Source organism: Aquarana catesbeiana, linkage group LG07 (genome assembly GCF_042186555.1).
Source record: "Aquarana catesbeiana isolate 2022-GZ linkage group LG07, ASM4218655v1, whole genome shotgun sequence".
Lineage (NCBI taxonomy): Eukaryota > Metazoa > Chordata > Amphibia > Anura > Ranidae > Aquarana > Aquarana catesbeiana.
The window spans coordinates 345,993,405-346,012,671 of NC_133330.1; the positions used below are offsets into that span (position 1 = coordinate 345,993,405).

At 48.0% G+C, this 19,267-nt stretch overlaps 1 protein-coding gene across 1 annotated transcript in view; it reads right to left on the bottom strand.

Moving 5' to 3' along the window:
- Nucleotides 1-19,267, bottom strand: part of TESK2 (testis associated actin remodelling kinase 2) — a gene marked incomplete in the record, with an annotated part of 91,137 nt that overhangs the window by 45,111 nt on the left and 26,759 nt on the right.

Genomic DNA, 19,267 nt, shown 5'->3' on the forward strand with positions numbered 1-19,267 from the left:
GAGAGGATGTTGTCACCCTCTAACACTCACGGCCAATCACCACGGACTATTTTACTAAAATGTCAAAACAAAAATATTAAAAATGAAATCGATGCGTTTAAAGCCAAAGAGCTGAATTCACAGATTAAATACATATAAAGTTTGTATTTCTGTCCATCCAGTCCGGAGATTAAAAACAGCTCTGCCACACAGCACAGCCCGGTCTGGCATGGCAGGAAACCTGATCTTTATCTCCTGCAGTTAAGAACCAATTACAGGTCTTGGTCCTCCCCCAGCCTGTGATTGGACAGAGAAACAAGAAGTAGCAGCAGATTGATGAGCTCATCCCTTTCACTCTGCTGTCTCTTCCTATCGGCAGGCCCCTTTGTTGATGACTAAGCACTGCAGCAGATTGGCTCATTGTGCTGCTCCTCTCTCCCTCAGTCTGAGCTCTGCTGTACAGGGACTGCAATAGGCCGATGCCAGATCATATTCAGGTACATACACTGCTTGCATTTCATAGTGTAACAACCACTTGCAGACCGTCTGCCGCCTTTTTACTCCGGCAGGGTGACCCCACTGCACAGGCTGATGTACCTAATGCAGCATTCCAAGTCAGGGGCTCGTGCATGCGCCGCTCCGCCTGTGTCGTCATTTGCTACAGCACACGTTAGTTGGCTGATCCCAACCAATGATTTATGGCCGGGACCTGCTGATCAGCTTAGCGAATCACAGCACAGAGCCCTGTGTTTACCAACAACACAGAGCTCTGCACGTGTGAGGAGAGATGTGGCTGAAAACAGACATATCTATTAGTTAGTTAGTAGACGGATCCCCCGAGGACGTGCACGCACACGAAACGTATAGGGAGGAGCCTTACATGCTGACATCACGCTGCCGCATCTGGCGGCCATCTTGGAATGTTTGGACATATCAAAGTTCTACGCAAATTTTTTTTTTTTTTGTGATTGTTTTTTATGCTTAATGCAATAAAATACTACACTATATTCTACTCTGGGGGCTCCGAGCGGTCTGCAGATTCCCATACAGGACGTCCCATCCGATCATCCAGGATTAGTACAGAGGACCTCATTGGCAGATCCCTGAGGCGGATCTGTGAGACTGCAATGATTGGACAGCAGGGACGGGACAAGCAAGGGCGGGACAAGCAGGGACGGGACAAGCAAAGGCGGGACAAGCAGGGACGGGACAAGCAAAGGCGGGACAAGCAGGGACGGGACAAGCAGGGACGGGACAAGCAGGGACGGGACAAGCAAGCACGGGACAAGCAGGGACGGGACAAGCAAGCACGGGACAAGCAGGGACGGGACAAGCAGGGACGGGACAAGCAGGGACGGGACAAGCAGGGACGGGACAAGCAAAGACGGGACAAGCAAAGACGGGACAAGCAAAGACGGGACAAGCAAAGACGGGACAAGCAAAGACGGGACAAGCAAAGACGGGACAAGCAAAGACGGGACAAGCAAAGACGGGACAAGCAAAGACGGGACAAGCAAAGACGGGACAAGCAGGGACGGGACAAGCAAAGACGGGACAAGCAAAGACGGGACAAGCAGGGACGGGACAAGCAGGGACGGGACAAGCAGGGACGGGACAAGCAAGGACGGGACAAGCAGGGACGGGACAAGCAAAGACGGGACAAGCAAAGACGGGACAAGCAGGGACGGGACAAGCAAAGACGGGACAAGCAAAGACGGGACAAGCAAAGACGGGACAAGCAAAGACGGACAAGCAGGGACGGGACAAGCAGGGACGGGACAAGCAGGGACGGGACAAGCAAGGACGGGACAAGCAGGGACGGGACAAGCAGGGACGGGACAAGCAAGGACGGGACAAGCAGGGACGGGACAAGAAAGGACGGGACAAGAAAGGACGGACAAGAAAGGACGGGACAAGCAAGGACTGGACAGCAAAGATGGCCTAAAAGCAAAAACGCTGTGTGTGGAGGGAAAACTAACACTGCACATCACCCTGAACACACCATCCCCACCGTGAAACATGGTGGTGGCAGCATCATGTGGTGGGGATGGTTTTCTTCAGCAGGAACAGGGAAGCTGGTCAGAGTAAAATCCCAGACATAAAATAAAATTTACGTTTTTGGTTGTAACTAAATATGGGAAATTTCAAGGGGTATGAATACTTTTTCAAGGCACTGTGTGTGTGTGTATATATATATATATATATATATATATATATATATATATATTATATATATATATATATATATATATATATATATATATATATATATATATATATATATTTATTATGTAAAAATTTATGAAGAAATTGCATTGTTTTTATTGGATATGTTTTATAACAGAAAGTAAAATAATATTGGGTGTTTTTTTCAAAATGTTCTTTTTTTGTTGTTTATATAATAAAAAATTAAAAACACACAGAGGTGATCAAATATCACCAAAAGAAAAGAAACTCTATTTGTGTAAAAAAAACAAAACACATAAAATGTCATTTGGGTACAATGTTGCATGACTGTGCAATTACTAGTTAATATAGCGCAGTGCTGAATAGTGAAATAATGGCCTGGTCACAAAGGGGGTAAAACCTTCCAGTGTTTGAGTGGTTAATGAAGAGGGTGTGACATTAATTTGAGTTTTCTATCTGCCCGGAGTTCTGCTTTACATTACAGAAGACAGAGGCTCCGCCTTCTCTGGACGGGGGGTACAGATTCCCCGACGATCGCACACAGGGGGAGATCACACGGACACGTCTCCCTGCGGTGATTCGCCTCCCGACTCTTTATGCCTTTTTATGGTTTACAGCTGGAGGAAAAGTCGCAGATTAGACGGTCTGTGGAGAGCGCCGCCGCCATCGCTGGAGGAGGATCATTCCATCACCGCGGGCAGAGAAAATGTCATCAAACTTTATTCACCTCCTAACAGAGATCAAACCCCCCCCCTCCCCCCCCCCCCCCCCCCGATCATCACAGAGAGCTCACATCAGAAGATTCTCTGTACACGTAATCCGGGACTCGGGGGGGTCCGGGGGGTACCCCCTAATGTGCTGCAGTCCAGAGCTCACTGCCCACCGGCCTCCCTCTGCACACAGGGCAAAGCTTTTCATGACTGTGGGGGGGAGGGGACATTAGAGTGTAAGCTCCTCTGTATAGAGACTGATGTGACTGTGGGGGGAGGGGACATTAGAGTGTAAGCTCCTCTGTATAGAGACTGATGTGACTGTGGGGGGAGGGGACATTAGAGTGTAAGCTCCTCTGTATAGAGACTGATGTGACTGTGGGGGGAGGGGACATTAGAGTGTAAGCTCCTCTGTATAGAGACTGATGTGACTGTGTGGGGGGAGGGGGACATTAGAGTGTAAGCTCCTCTGTATACAGACTGATGTGACTGTGTGGGGGAGGGGACATTAGAGTGTAAGCTCCTCTGTATAGAGACTGATGTGACTGTGGGGGGAGGGGACATTAGAGTGTAAGCTCCTCTGTACAGAGACTGATGTGACTGTGGGGGAGGGGACATTAGAGTGTAAGCTCCTCTGTATAGAGACTGATGTGACTGTGGGGGGAGGGGACATTAGAGTGTAAGCTCCTCTGTATAGAGACTGATGTGACTGTGGGGGGAGGGGACATTAGAGTGTAAGCTCCTCTGTATAGAGACTGATGTGACTGTGGGGGAGGGGACATTAGAGTGTAAGCTCCTCTGTATAGAGACTGATGTGACTGTGGGGGGGAGGGGACATTAGAGTGTAAGCTCCTCTGTATAGAGACTGATGTGACTGTGGGGGGAGGGGACATTAGAGTGTAAGCTCCTCTGTATAGAGACTGATGTGTGGGGGGAGGGGACATTAGAGTGTAAGCTCCTCTGTATACAGACTGATGTGACTGTGGGGGGAGGGGACATTAGAGTGTAAGCTCCTCTGTATAGAGACTGATGTGACTGTGGGGGGGAGGGGACATTAGAGTGTAAGCTCCTCTGTATAGAGACTGATGTGACTGTGGGGGGAGGGGACATTAGAGTGTAAGCTCCTCTGTATAGAGACTGATGTGACTGTGGGGGGAGGGGACATTAGAGTGTAAGCTCCTCTGTACAGAGACTGATGTGACTGTGGGGGAGGGGACATTAGAGTGTAAGCTCCTCTGTATAGAGACTGATGTGACTGTGGGGGGAGGGGACATTAGAGTGTAAGCTCCTCTGTATAGAGACTGATGTGACTGTGGGGGGAGGGGACATTAGAGTGTAAGCTCCTCTGTATAGAGACTGATGTGACTGTGTGGGGGGAGGGGACAAGAGTGTAAGCTCCTCTGTATAGAGACTGATGTGACTGTGGGGAGGGGACATTAGAGTGTAAGCTCCTCTGTATAGAGACTGATGTGACTGTGTGGGGGGAGGGGGACATTAGAGTGTAAGCTCCTCTGTATAGAGACTGATGTGACTGTGGGGGGAGGGGACATTAGAGTGTAAGCTCCTCTGTATAGAGACTGATGTGACTGTGGGGGGAGGGGACATTAGAGTGTAAGCTCCTCTGTATAGAGACTGATGTGACTGTGGGGGGAGGGGGACATTAGAGTGTAAGCTCCTCTGTATAGAGACTGATGTGACTGTGGGGGAGGGGACATTAGAGTGTAAGCTCCTCTGTACAGAGGACTGATGTGACTGGGGGGGGAGGGGACATTAGAGTGTAAGCTCCTCTGTATAGAGACTGATGTGACTGTGGGGGAGGGGACATTAGAGTGTAAGCTCCTCTGTACAGAGACTGATGTGACTGTGGGGGGGAGGGGACATTAGAGTGTAAGCTCCTCTGTATAGAGACTGATGTGACTGTGGGGGGAGGGGACATTAGAGTGTAAGTTCCTCTGTACAGAGACTGATGTGACTGTGGGGGGAGGGGGACATTAGAGTGTAAGCTCCTCTGTATAGAGACTGATGTGACTGTGGGGGGGAGGGGACATTAGAGTGTAAGCTCCTCTGTATAGAGACTGATGTGTGGGGGGGAGGGGGCATTAGAGTGTAAGCTCCTCTGTACAGAGACTGATGTGACTATGGGGGAGGGGACATTAGAGTGTAAGCTCCTCTGTACAGAGACTGATGTGACTGTGGGGGAGGGGACATTAGAGTGTAAGCTCCTCTGTATAGAGACTGATGTGACTGTGGGGGGAGGGGGACATTAGAGTGTAAGCTCCTCTGTATAGAGACTGATGTGTGGGGGGAGGGGGCATTAGAGTGTAAGCTCCTCTGTATAGAGACTGATGTGACTGTGGGGGGGAGGGGACATTAGAGTGTAAGCTCCTCTGTATAGAGACTGTTGTGTGGGGGAGGGGACATTAGAGTGTAAGCTCCTCTGTACAGAGACTGATGTGATTGGTTCAGTGATCTCTGTACAGCACTGCGGTATATGTCAGAGATATATAAATGTATAATAATAATAGTGACTGGTGGGGGATGTAACCTCAGAATGTATAGAAATCTCTCACCCTGAGATACAACAGAGACCAGAAATACGGAACAGCAAACATCTACATTGCCCCCAAGAGGCTCCTGTGCTGTTTGGCTGTAAACAGAACTCCGGAGAATAATGAAAACGGGAAGATTATCGAAAGGGAAGTAACAGCCAGGCGGGGAAAATCCAGCAAGGAGGGAACTAATCGAACAATTAATCTGATTATCACTCGTTGGACAACAAGCAAAGTCCAATCAGATGAAGCAGAAATCTGATTTATTCCACGGCAGCTCAGCCCAGATCACCGGCAGGGGTCATTCCTTCCACAACTCCTCTTATACCCTCCCTTCTCCCCTCCCCCTTCAGTCTTACACCGACTCCTCTCCTGGTCTGAAATGGCTTCCTCTGATTCCACTGCACACTCTGAGCTTCTCACAATGTGCATTAGAAGCTACAGCAGGTCATATTGAGCTCCGCCTCATTTCCTGGCTGGAGGACGTCCAGCATCATCTGTCTCTTTGCTATTTTCACACACCCATATGCTTTATGAGTGCGTATATCCCAATACAGCCGTCCAGAGCCAGGCGGGGGAAATACGCAGGATTGACTGTCCCTGGTCCCGCCCTTCTCCCGCCAAGCCTGACTTCCCTGCCCCGCCCCTTTCCTTCCTAGCCTGACTGTCCCTAGCCCCGCCCTTTTCCCTCCAAGCCTGACTTCCCTGCCCCGCCCCCTTTCCTTCCTAGCCTGACTGTCTCTGGCCCCGCCCCCTTTCCTTCCTAGCCTGACTGTCCCTGGCCCCGCCCCCTTTCCTTCCTAGCCTGACTGTCCCTAGCTCCGCCGCCTTTCCTTCCTAGCCTGTCTCTGGCCCCGCCCCCTTTCCTTCCTAGCCTGACTGTCCCTGGCTCCGCCGCCTTTCCTTCCTAGCCTGTCTCTGGCCCTGCCCCCTTTCCTTCCTAGCCTGACTGTCCCCGCCCCTTTCCTTCCTAGCCTGTCTCTGGCCCCGCCCCCTCCTTCCTAGCCTGACTTCCCTGGCCCCGCCCCTTTCCTTCCTAGCCTGACTTCCCTGGCCCCGCCCCTTTCCTTCCTAGCCTGACTTCCCTGGCCCCGCCCCTTTCCTTCCTAGCCTGTCTCTGGCCCCGCCCCCTCCTTCCTATCCTGACTTCCCTGGCCCCGCCCCTTCCTTCCTAGCCTGACTTCCCTGGCCCCGCCCCTTTCCTTCCTAGCCTGACTTCCCTGGCCCCGCCCCTTTCCTTCCCAGCCTGACTTCCCTGGCCCCACCCCTTTCCTTCCTAGCCTGTCTCTGGCCCCGCCCCCTCCTTCCTAGCCTGACTTCCCTGGCCCCGCCCCTTTCCTTCCTAGCCTGACTTCCCTGGCCCCGCCCCTTTCCTTCCTAGCCTGACTTCCCTGGCCCCGCCCCTTTCCTTCCTAGCCTGACTTCCCTGGCCCCGCCCCTTTCCTTCCTAGCCTGACTTCCCTGGCCCCGCCCCTTTCCTTCCTAGCCTGACTTCCCTGGCCCCGCCCCTTTCCTTCCTAGCCTGACTTCCCTGGCCCCGCCCCTTTCCTTCCTAGCCTGACTTCCCTGGCCCCGCCCCTTTCCTTCCTAGCCTGACTTCCCTGGCCCCGCCCCTTTCCTTCCTAGCCTGACTTCCCTGGCCCCGCCCCTTTCCTTCCTAGCCTGACTTCCCTGGCCACGCCCCTTTCCTTCCTAGCCTGACTGTCCCTGGCCTCACCCCTTTCATTCATTAGATTTCAGTTCTTTCAATCATAGAGGATCAGCATCACATGTGGGCGTTACCTATGCAAATACAGCCTGCCTAGGAATGCCCACTCCTCCAGACTGTCATCCACCAATTAAGGCATTTTGATGTTTGCATAACTCCTCCCACTATTTGCATCAGGGCTGGGGGCTGGGATTTTTCAGGAAGCCATGTACAGCCCCCTGTTGGCCCCTCCCAAGATACGAATACCCCCTCGGTATCACCAATGACATTAAATATGAGAACTTTTGGCCGATGTGCGTTTCTTAGCGACGCCGTCCATTTTGGACTCTTTTTGCGGTCATGAACTGCGGCCGCTGGCTTTGCAGCCATTGTTTATTTTTCCTCCCTGTACATACATGTGACGTTCTCTGCCGTACCCCAATATTCCAATCGGCATTCAGATTTTACATGTTTTAATTATCAGACTTCATGTCATCTGCTGATATTCGCATCTTGTTGCAAATCATACAAGTGAAATGAATATATATATTTATTACATACAGAAAAAAAATAAATATTGAATCTCTTTCGATCTTTTTTTGTTTATAGCGCAAAAAATGAAATCCGCAGAGCTGATCAAATACCACCAAAAGAAATCTCTATTTGTGGGAAAAAAATGGCATCAATTTCATTTATGTACAGCGTCGCACGACCGCGCAATTGTCAGTTAAAGTAACGCAGTGCCTGGTGGGGCCTGGGGGGGGGGGTAGTAAATCTTCCGGAGGTGAAGTGGTTAATGTAGAAATCTGGAGGTCAGATCCACCCACAGATGGGAGGAGCCTATTTGGGACATCCTGGGATCTGATCCAGTTCCTATATAAAAAGACCAGTTCTGCATCATCCAAAATTGGCTCTAAAAAAAAAAAAAAAAAGAGGGGGGTCCCCCTCGAAACGCGTCAGTCTTTTGGAAGGCCTTCATGCATTTGGGACTTGTCTAGGTGACCAGGCCGATGTGCCTTGTTGCTGATGGACGTTTGTAAACATAGATCTGTTCTTTTAATATAAATAAATCGATCAGACCGGTAATACGCTAGGCTGGTGCGCCCTCTTGCGCAGGAGATTTGGTCTTTCCTTTTCTGCACCTATGATGTACGGATCTGGCAAGGAAAGGGTTAATAAACTGCACATGGTCGGCTCTCTGGTTGCTATGGGCAACAACACTTTATTTTCTGCAGGGAAGGAAATGCGGCTGATGAAGGGGGGTGGGGATTCATGTGATTTCTTCCATGATTTACAGCCTAAAGGGCACACAGAGAAAGTGAAAGTTCCACCGCCAGTTCTCCATTTATTGCTCATTTTCCGGACAAAACCGCACAACTCCAAGCGGCTGGGCGACCCCCCGATAAACCCGGAGAGAGGACGATGACAGGAGCCTTCCCCCGACACCCATACCATCCCGGGACAATTCCTCAACACTGCCCCCTGCAGGCTTGATATATATAGTGTCCTAACAAAGGAATCAAGTGACCTGATGCTTTAGTCCTCCCTTAGAGCTCATTTACACTTAACTGCGCTTTCTGAAGAGCAATCCATGTTTGGATCGCTCTTCAGGAGAGCATTTGAAAGTCTGGACAATTACAGCTGTGTTTTACGGGCTCATTCACACTTCCTCCGGCCACCTAAGAGCCATCTGAACACCGAGTTACCTCCTCACTGCCCATTTTAACCCCCTGAAGCCCGCACCAGTATGTGGCAACCACCCGCGTTGCATGAAGTTTCGGGGCGATTGGAGGACGCCTGCCTGGTTTCAATGATCCTTCAGCAGGTCCTGCATTCCCACAGACTTCCAAGTGCTTGTAGAATCCGCTGGGAACATCTGGAAGCCGTGTTTCTGTTTTGTTTTTGTTTTTAAATGCATGTGAAACGCATGCGCAGCTTTTGCCATGTAATCCAATGGCCCCGGGTCACAGTAGTGCAGCCCAAGTGAGTTCAACAAAAATACTATCTGCTGCAGTTTTTGTTTATCTAAAAAAAAACATCAGAATGTGTTCAAATGCACTGAAAACCGCATAAGAAACCATTGTACTAAGATTTATTAAGTGTTAAAAAAAAAAAAAAAATTTAATTAAAAAAAAAAAAACAAACAAAAACACACTGAAACGTACTGAAAATGCGACAAAAGCACATCAACACCATCTGTAAACACGCATGCAAAAATGCATTTGGAACGCTGAAACTGATGCGCACCAACTAGTGGCAAGGAGGTCTCATTACCCAAATGAATGCCGAGCCTCAATTCACACACATTGTATAATACGGCCGTCTATATTCAAGTCTCAACTGCAGATATTAAACTTTAATAAAAGAATTCACACATACATTAAATTCATGATAATTAAAAAGTCGTATAATAAAATTTTATATATCGAAATTGTATTATTTTTTTTTTTAAAAACTGTCCCTTTCGGCACCTAAATTTCCACTTGGCGCACCCCTATTTTTTGCCATGACTGTATGTGGAGAAGGTGATACAGTCATGGCAAAAAATAGGGGTGCACCGAATGGAAAAATTTAGGTGCCAAAAACGAAGGATTGCACTGGGCCGAAAATGACAGTTTTAAAAAAAAAAAAATACAATTTCGATATATAAAATTTTATTATAATCGACTTTTTAATTATCATGAATTTAATTAATAAAAACAATACAATCCAGTAACGTAAAATAAGTACTTTAATAAAGTAAAAAATATCAGCACCCCTTCATTTCATTTCACCCCCTTCACTTTGCTCAGAAAATTGTTGCAATTACAAATATTTCGGCATTCTCATGTTTATTTCTTTTGTTTGAATTGACAGGACAGAAAAAAGTGGAGAAACGCAAATCAAAATTTGACACAATGGGGGGATGGGGGGGTGACTGGGGATGCTGCACAGGGGTGCACACACCTAAGTCACACTATTAGAAAAGGAAAAAAAAAACAAAAACACAAAGACTTCTAAAAATGTGACAGCAGGTCTGGGGAGAAGAACCCCTGACTGCTGTAAGAAAAAAAAAAAAAAAAAAAGACAGGGAAAGTTCAACAACAATAATAATAATATAATTTATATATATATATATATATATATATATATATATATATATATATATATATATATACATATACATATACATATACACACACACACACACACACACAGAGTATATATATTATATATATCCGCCAGTGCAGAGACGGTGCACAAACCTGCCCCGACAGGCCTGAGGAGGACCAGACTGATCCCATAATTACAGGCTGCTCATCAATGACATGCCGGCCACAGAAGAGGGAATGTGGAGGGGATCTTTAATAGGGATCGCAGCTGCGGCTGGAACAGAGCGAGATCAAAGTTACAGCGAGCAAGAAAAAAGAAAAAAAAATTATATATAAAAAAACAGGTCCTATCCGATTCTGCCACAAATTATTGGTCAGGAAATTGCTGACTTTGGAACTTGTCCCAAAAAATCCAAGTAGAGTGCGTCAGCCGGCGGTGGGGTTATAAGTAGATTTGGGGGGGGAAGGAGAACAAGCTGCAGCTGCCACCTGGTCCCTGAACACTTCTCTAATGGGCTGCGCCAAACAGCAGGCGGCTGCTTCTGATTTTACGAGCGTCGGGTGGTCACCGCTCCGCTAGATGAATTCACCAAGTCTTAAAGGCACAGCTCACCATCACCAAAAAAACTGCCTAGGCAGAGGGGGTGGGTAGCCTGTAGCACAATCTGTGTAGCTTTGACCAAAGTTGGATCACATCCTCGCTATAGGTGAAGATCATTTCCCTACCTCCCAGAGATATCATCATTCCTTCCTTCCTTCCTTGTTGCTATGACGTTGCTAAGAGACTCCCAGCTGTTACTCTTCACCCCCCACCATCACAGGAGTGAGTTCTCTCTCTGATTTAGTCCCCCTCACATGTGCTTTCACTCCCCTCCCACAATGTTGCTAGGATGTTGCTAAGAGACCCCCAGCTGTTACTGTTCACCCCCCACCATCACAGGGGTGAGCTCTATCCTCTCACATGTGCTCTCTCACCCCTGACACGGTAGCTCTGAGCTCAGCACCTGAGAGCTCGCTCCTGTGATGGTGAAGATGAGCAATAACAGCTGGGTGTGCCTTAGCAACGTCCTAGCAACAAGGCAGGACAGGATGATGCCATCTCTGGGAGTTTTCCAGCCAGGCTTTGGGAGGTATGTAAATGGCCTACACCTTAAGCAAGGGCAATATTCAACTTTAGTCAGAGCTGCACAGCTTGTTTTTATCTACATAGGCACTTTTTTGGTAAAGGTGAACTATGCCTTTAAAAAGGGCTCCAGCTACAAGCTCCATCAGGTCATTTTGATTGGCTACTAATTATTCATCAGTTGCTAGACTGCAGTTCTAGCAAAGTCTATGTACTAGACGCTGCAGATCTGTAGATCATAAGAAATGGTGGTCAGACACTGTGGACATGCTGTAGGTTGGGTTGGGTGTACAGACATAAGAAATGGTGGTCAGACACTGTGGACGTGTTGTAGGGTTGGGTTGGGTGTACAGACATAAGAAATGGTGGTCAGACACTGTGGACATGCTGCAGGTTGGATTGGGTGTGCAGACATAAGAAATGGTGGTCAGACACTGTGGACGTGCTGTAGGTTGGGTTGGGTGTGCAGACATAAGATATGGTGGTCAGACACTGTGGACATGTTGTAGGTTGGGTTGGGTGTGCAGACATAAGAAATGGTGGTCAGACACTGTGGACATGATGTAGGTTGGGTTGGGTGTGCAGACATAAGAAATGGTGGTCAGACACTGTGGACGTGTTGTAGGTTGGGTTGGGTGTGCAGACATAAGAAATGGTGGTCAGACACTGTGGACGTGTTGTAGGGTTGGGTTGGGTGTACAGACATAAGAAATGGTGGTCAGACACTGTGGACGTGTTGTAGGGTTGGGTTGGGTGTACAGACATAAGAAATGGTGGTCAGACACTGTGGACGTGTTGTAGGGTTGGGTTGGGTGTACAGACATAAGAAATGGTGGTCAGACACTGTGGACGTGTTGTAGGGTTGGGTTGGGTGTACAGACATAAGAAATGGTGGTCAGACACTGTGGACGTGCTGTAGGTTGGGTTGGGTGTGCAGACATAAGATATGGTGGTCAGACACTGTGGACATGCTGTAGGTTGGGTTGGGTGTGCAGACATAAATGGTGGTCATAAACTGTGGACGTGCTGCAGGTTGATCATAGAAAAGGCAGAACCTCCCACTTGGTGCTCCTTTTAAAAAATTTCAGTCGTTTTACTGGAACAGTATTTTTTTTTTTATTTCCAGAACACAAGCCGGTAAGGATTTGTAGATTGACAACCTGGAGGGTGTTGTGTCCCCTTCTCAATATAACTGGATTTGAGTTGAAGTCTGAGAGGCGGAAGGCTTGTCCTGTCAGTATTACAGCGGGTCGCAGGGAAGATCTGTCATGGGATAAGTGAATTCATACATGAGATGTGAGGAAGGTTTGTTATATCGTGTTATCAGGCCTGGCACAGCTCTCTCGGGGAGGGACAGGCCTGCAGGGCCAATGTGTGCATTCACTCTGATCCAGAACTTGCGGAGGAGAGTGTGGAGTCTTGTGTCCCAGAGAGCAACACAAATATCTAGTGTGGACAAATATGGAGACACCGCCAGCAACATGTGACGAATGAACCCAACACAACGCTTCCTGCCGCAAGCCACCTGACTGATCATTTACAGGGTCTGAAACCCGGAGAGCAGCTTGTCAAAAGGCTCAGTTGAAATTGAAATGGAAATTGAAAGTGGAACTCCAACCAAAAGAACAAATGTCCCACCTTCCCAAGTCCCCTAACCTAACCAAGATACCTTCCCCCAATCAGCTGCTTCCTTGCTTATCCATGATAGTGGCAGCCTCCTCCAGCATTTACTCTACTCCAAGTCAATTTCTTCTCCAGTGCAGGCTGAACCCGTACAGCAAGTCCCCAAACACTTAAATGCCTACACTAGGGATGCAAGGAGTACAACCCCATTATAGTCTGGGGGGGCTGTCCGAGTTAGATTAGGTTCGAGGCTTGAGAACCATGGCTATCTAGGTTAGATTAGGAGGTCCATGTCTATCTGGATTAGATTAGGTTTGGAGCTTGGAGAACCATGGCTATCTGCGTTTGTTTAGGTGTGAGGTTTGGAGGACCATGTCTATATGGGGTAGTTTAAGTTAGTTGCTTTGAGGACCATGTCTATCTGGGTTAGTTTAGGTTAGGGGCTAGGAGAACCATAGCTATCTGGGTAAGATTAGGTTAGGGGCTTATTGGACCATGGCTATCTAGGTTAGATTAGATAAGGGGCTTGGATGGCCACGTCTATCTGGATTAGTTTAGGTTAGGGGCTTGGATGGCCACGTCTATCTGGGTTATTTTAGGTTAGGGGCTTGGAGGGCCATGTCTATCTGGGTTATTTTAGGTTAGGGGCTTGGAGGGCCATGTCTATCTGGGTTAGTTTAGGTTAGGGGCTTGGAGAACCATAGCTATCTGGGTAAGATTAGGTTAGGGGCTTATTGGACCATGGCTATCTAGGTTAGATTAGATAAGGGGCTTGGATGGCCATGTCTATCTGGATTAGTTTAGGTTAGGGGCTTGGAGGGCCATGTCTGTCTGGGTTAGTTTAGGTTAGGGGCTTGGAGGGCCATGTCTTTCAATGAACGTTTGTTTGACTTGGGCTTACAGTTGGGGGCCCGAGAGGCACGATAGACCTTCTACTCCTGTGGCTAGAAAAAGTTCCTACCTATGGAAGTGCAAGCCTTCTTTTTATGGGAGAGGAGAATACTCTTTACCCCACACCAGAGATCTCTGTATGTACATATCAAACAAGGGACCGGACGAATATTACCCCTCAGAGGGAGGAGGCTCTAGGCATAACTTGCAAGAGTTTTGAAGTCCTGCATTCGAACCAAAAAATCCCCTGCAAATGGACAGTGGGGATCTGGTGAAGCATGTGCACCAAGCCATTCATGGAGCAATCTAAGGCCACAAGTAAAAGCTCTAGCTGGAAGTTAACAGAGGGATGCATGGAGCAGGAGTTAGGACCCTGGGCCACGCACTTAGTCCAGATAGCCAGGATCTGGCAAACAACATTTTAGACAACCACATATAAGGGTTAACTCCAGGATAACCAAACATTCTCAATATACAAGAAGCATGTGCTTTCTTACTTACATTTTTGAATCATTTGTGTATTTCTTCCAGATCTGTGCAGTAATCCAAGGTGAGACTTTGCCTCTGTGCAGGTGGAGCATCCTGTAATATAGACCGCTCACTGCTGCTCTCTCTCTTTGTGCAGGGGGACTGGTCTAGTCTCCGCCTCCTCCTGTAGCTTTCTGCAGGCAGCCTGTAGCAAATGGAGCCTAATGGGTCCCTCCCACAAAACTCTGCTGTCTGCATAGGACATGAACAGTGATGAGGTCACTGCTACTTTCACCACTTGCCGACCAGTGACGTGCCTTTACATCACTGGACTTTGAGTGGTTATAATGTGACTATGCCTGTAGCTGCAGGCATCATCCTGTTATTCAAGTTGCGGTCAGCTTTCTTGTAAAAGCAATCCAATCGGCTAATTAACAGCTGGATTGCTTTTACAAGCTGTGGGAGGGGACGTCGCAACCAAGCGTGCAGCCAGCAGTTCTGCCATCTGACCATAGAGCGGATCAGGGACTGGAACAGTCCCTGATCAGCTTTATGGTCTGAGAAACCAGGAGCGATGAGCATAAAAATAACATCTTCTATACTTTACCAAAAAAAAGGGTATTATATTGTGTTTTTGTGCATTAAAATTCATTAACGTGTAAGTTCACCTGTACAGAAAACCTGTGACCTTACACTGGACCCCTCCCCATCCCACCTGGTCCCGCTGAACCAGACTGCCGCGATCCCCCGCTGTACCAGGTTGCCGCGATCTCCCCCAATCCCGCTGTACCAGGTTGCCGTGATCTCCCCCAGTCCCACTGTACCAGGCTGCCGTGATCTCCCCCAGTCCCGCTGTACCAGGCTGCCGTGATCTCCCCCAGTCCCGCTGTACCAGGCTGCCGTGATCTCCCCCAATCCCGCTGTACCAGGTTGCCGTGATCTCCCCCAATCCCGCTGTACCAGGCTGCCGTGATCTCCCCCAGTCCCGCTGTACCAGGCTGCCGCGATCTCCCCCAGTCCCGCTGTACTAGATTGCCACGATCTCCCCCAGTCCCGATGTACCAGGCTGCCGTGATCTCCCCCAGTCCCGCTGTACCAGGCTGCTGCGATCTCCCCCAGTCCCGATGTACCAGGCTGCCGTGATCTCCCCCAGTCCCGATGTACCAGGCTGCCGCGATCTCCCCCAGTCCCGATGTACCAGGCTGCCGTGATCTCCCCCAATCCCGCTGTACCAGGCTGCCGCTATCTCCTCCAGTCCCGCTGTACCAGACTGCCGCGATCCCCCGCTGTCAGACACCGAAAAGCCGCTTCATTGGTCCGGAGATTTGAAATCCTGGGTTTCTGCCGAAAACTCCAAAGCGCCAAAATCTCCAACCACGTCACTTCCAGCGACTCTGCAGCACCAATAATTGGAGATTGACGAGTTGCCTGTTTTCATAGAATAGCGGCAGTGTATACACTACGGTATGGTGTACTGGCAGAACACTGGGTAAGGAGGAAAAAAAAAAGTTGTCGCCGCCTTGGTGGCGGCCATGTTGTTGGTTAGTATTGGGTGGACTCATTATATGGTGTACCATACTGTATACGCTGTTATGGTTCTGTCAGAACTGCCAACTCGTCTAAATCTCCAATTATTGGTGCTGCAGAGTCACCGGAAGTGATGTGGTTGGAGATTTTAGCGAGTTGGAGTTTTCGGCAGAACACCAACGGCTTTCTCTGCTCTCCTCGCATCGCCGGGGATGGGCTAGGAGGCTTCTGATTGGTCAATTAGAATCCCTTAATCCATACTGGCCAAGCGGGCACAAGATTAACCCGTGGGGCGGGGGGGGGGGGGGTTTCAAATCTCTGGACAGGTGAAATGGCTTTTTAGTGTCTGACAGCGGGGGATCGCGGTAATCTGGTACAGTGTGATCGGATGGGGGGGGTGGGGGGGGGGTGGGGTCCAGTGTAAGGTCACCTTACAGATTTTCTGTAACGGTGAACTCGCACTTTAAAATGTATTGTTGCCCCCCCCCCCCAAAAAAAATTGCGTTTGAAAAACCGATGTGCAAATACCGTTTGACAGAAAAGGACCCTGTTGGGGGGGGGTTGGGACAAGGTAATATCCAAAAGAAATCCCCCAAAAACTGCGCCGCTGAAGGTTCTGCTGAACTACTCCTCAGGTCTGCTCAGTACATATTACAAAAAAGTGGAGGCAGAGCCGCATTCGGTGATATTTTATTCCGGGATCCTGGTTTCCCTGCCTCAGGCCTCTCTAGAAGGGGAACTGCGTCTTTGGAAAACCAGGAACCCGGAAAAAAATATCAGGGTGCGATTTTGCAGTTTCCACATTTTTTTTACAACACAAGGAGGTGAAATCCGGGTCTACAAAAGGCACTTGGTGCTCACTAATCGGATGCGAATCATTTGTGACTAAGAAGAATATTTTTATAAAATGAAAGTTTAGGTGGCTGGAGTTCAGATCTGAGCTTTGAATGGAATGTGAACCTCTAATGTGCCCATCAGGGGGATTTCCCGTCACTTCCTGTCCTGGTGACCACACAGGAAGGGGAGACTAAATCTCTGCAATGGGGAATAGGATAGTAGTGGGGGGGAGTTCCAATTTCTAACACTACATCAGGCACAAATATTTTTGAAGCCGCCTTCCTTTTTAAAGCTTGACTATCGGACACAAGAGATAAAGGCTCATCAGTTCAGAATAATTAGTGGCCCACATGCATACAGCTAGGACCTCGCTGGAAGCTCGCTGGTTGGTTTAACCCCCCCCCGGTCTGTAGACAACTGCTTTTTCTCCAAGCTCATGAGGAACTAGAAGTGCCATCCAGTGTTCATTTCGTCGACTAAAACAATAATATTTTAGTCAACTAAAATACGACTAACACTAAGGCCTCATGCACACGAACGTTTTTACAGCTGCTTTTTTGAGCTTTTTTTGCAGCTTAAAAAGGCCTGTCTATGTTAGTCTATGGCTTCATGCCCACCTAGGTGTTTTTGAGCTGCAAATGGCATAGGCATTTTTAAGCTGTAAAAAAAAAAAAAACAGGACCTGTGGGTTCTGAGAGACGTTTTTCAGCTGTAAAAAATGCTCCAACGCTGATAAACGCTCAAAAACGTCACTCCAACGTTTAACGTTTTTGATCCATTGAAAAAAAAAAAAATTTTGAAAAAAAAAAAAAAAAAACGCTAACGTGGAAAAACACTCAAAAACGTTAAAAAAATTAAAAAAAAAAAAAAATCACTGCAAAGATACTGGCGTTTTCATAACGTTATTTTAACAGCCTGTGTGCATGAGGCCTAAAACTACCGAGATGACTAAATTGGGACTAAAACTAAACTGAAATCTGCTGACAAAATTGACACTGGTGCCAGCATGTCCTGACAGCCTCAGCCTGTTGCAATGACACTTCCTGAGCAAATGGGATCCGTAATAACGTAATAAGTACAATGTGGCAAATATATAAATTATTAAAAAAAAAAAAAAAATAGAACCTACAATTTTTCATTCCTAAATTACAAAGTGCTGAGTTGGCAACTTTCAGGTCTATTTAGCAGACACAGGAGGCGGTGAGGATGCGATCGGCACGGAACGCGGAACGTCCTGTACTGAGTCAGGTGCAGAACTTCAAAAAGCAAAACCTTCAGACGCTTCCAGAAATAGGAATTTAATGCATGACTAAAATCCCGGAAAATGCCGAGGTCAGCCCGAATGTTACTGGAGGGATAAGGAAGGAGATCATTTGCAACTATGACTAACCTACAACCCCCCCCCATAGACCACGAGCAATACCTGAGAGGGCGCTAATACAGCATTCTGCCCACCCTACACCCCACAGACCATGAGCCACAGGTGGATTAAAAAAAAAAAAAAAAATCAGAGTAAAAATATATCTAAAGATAGTTTCCTATTTGGGATATATTAAGGATTTAGTTTATTCAGCATGAAATGGAGCTTAGTTATATAGTATGAGGCTGTATATTCTGTAATATTTACATGGTCGGTGAACTCATTCAATGAATCCAAGCTCTGCAAGCTGAGACAACATGCACTGCATTGATGCATTCACACAATTTCACAGTAACCATGAGATAAAACAAAGTTCAGGAATATTCCTTTATCCCATTGTTTTGCAAATCTATGTACACTACAAACTGTATGAATGTATGAAGAGAAATGTATCTGCACTAGGCTCCAAGTGTGAGGAGGAAGGGCAAACACTAAAAATGAAATTAAAGATTCCAACTACCAGCAAGAATGAGTCCTCACATGTAAAGAGCACCTGTCATTTCAGATCCATTATGGCAGCGCCCGTTAGCGGGCGTCCAATCACCTGCTGCCGCCACGTCACTCACCTTGTTGAGTCACCGCCCCATCACCAGCCGTCCCATTAAAGTGAATGAAACTGTCGGTGAGCCAACCGCGGGTCAGAGGAGGAGGAGCCAACCGCGGGTCAGAGGAGGAGGAGCCAACCGCGGGTCAGAGGAGGAGGAGCCAACCGCGGGTCAGAGGAGGAGGAGCCAACCGCGGGTCAGAGGAGGAGGAGCCAACCGCGGGTCAGAGATGACAGTTGCTCTTTAAAAATTATGATTAAAATCAAATGCACCGTGCCATGAGCAATGCCTGAGAGGGCACTAATACAGCATTCTGCCCACCCTACACCCCCCTACAGACTATGACTAGAGAGAGAGAGAGAGAGAGGGGCTACCGGAGAGAGTGGTGCACTGAAAACGAAAATCCAGGATGCACTTGCCGGAAAACCGAAAACGGACAGTTATATTTAATTTTAATTTATGTGGCTGGCAATTTTGCACTGAACTCAACGTTACCCCCTTTTTTTTTGGCAATACTTAGATGATCGTATTTTTGGACGATCATTTTCAGCAGCCGATATCGTTGCTTCCCTACTCTACAGCCATTAGACCACGAGCAATGCTAGAGACAGAGAGTCATATAGCAATTT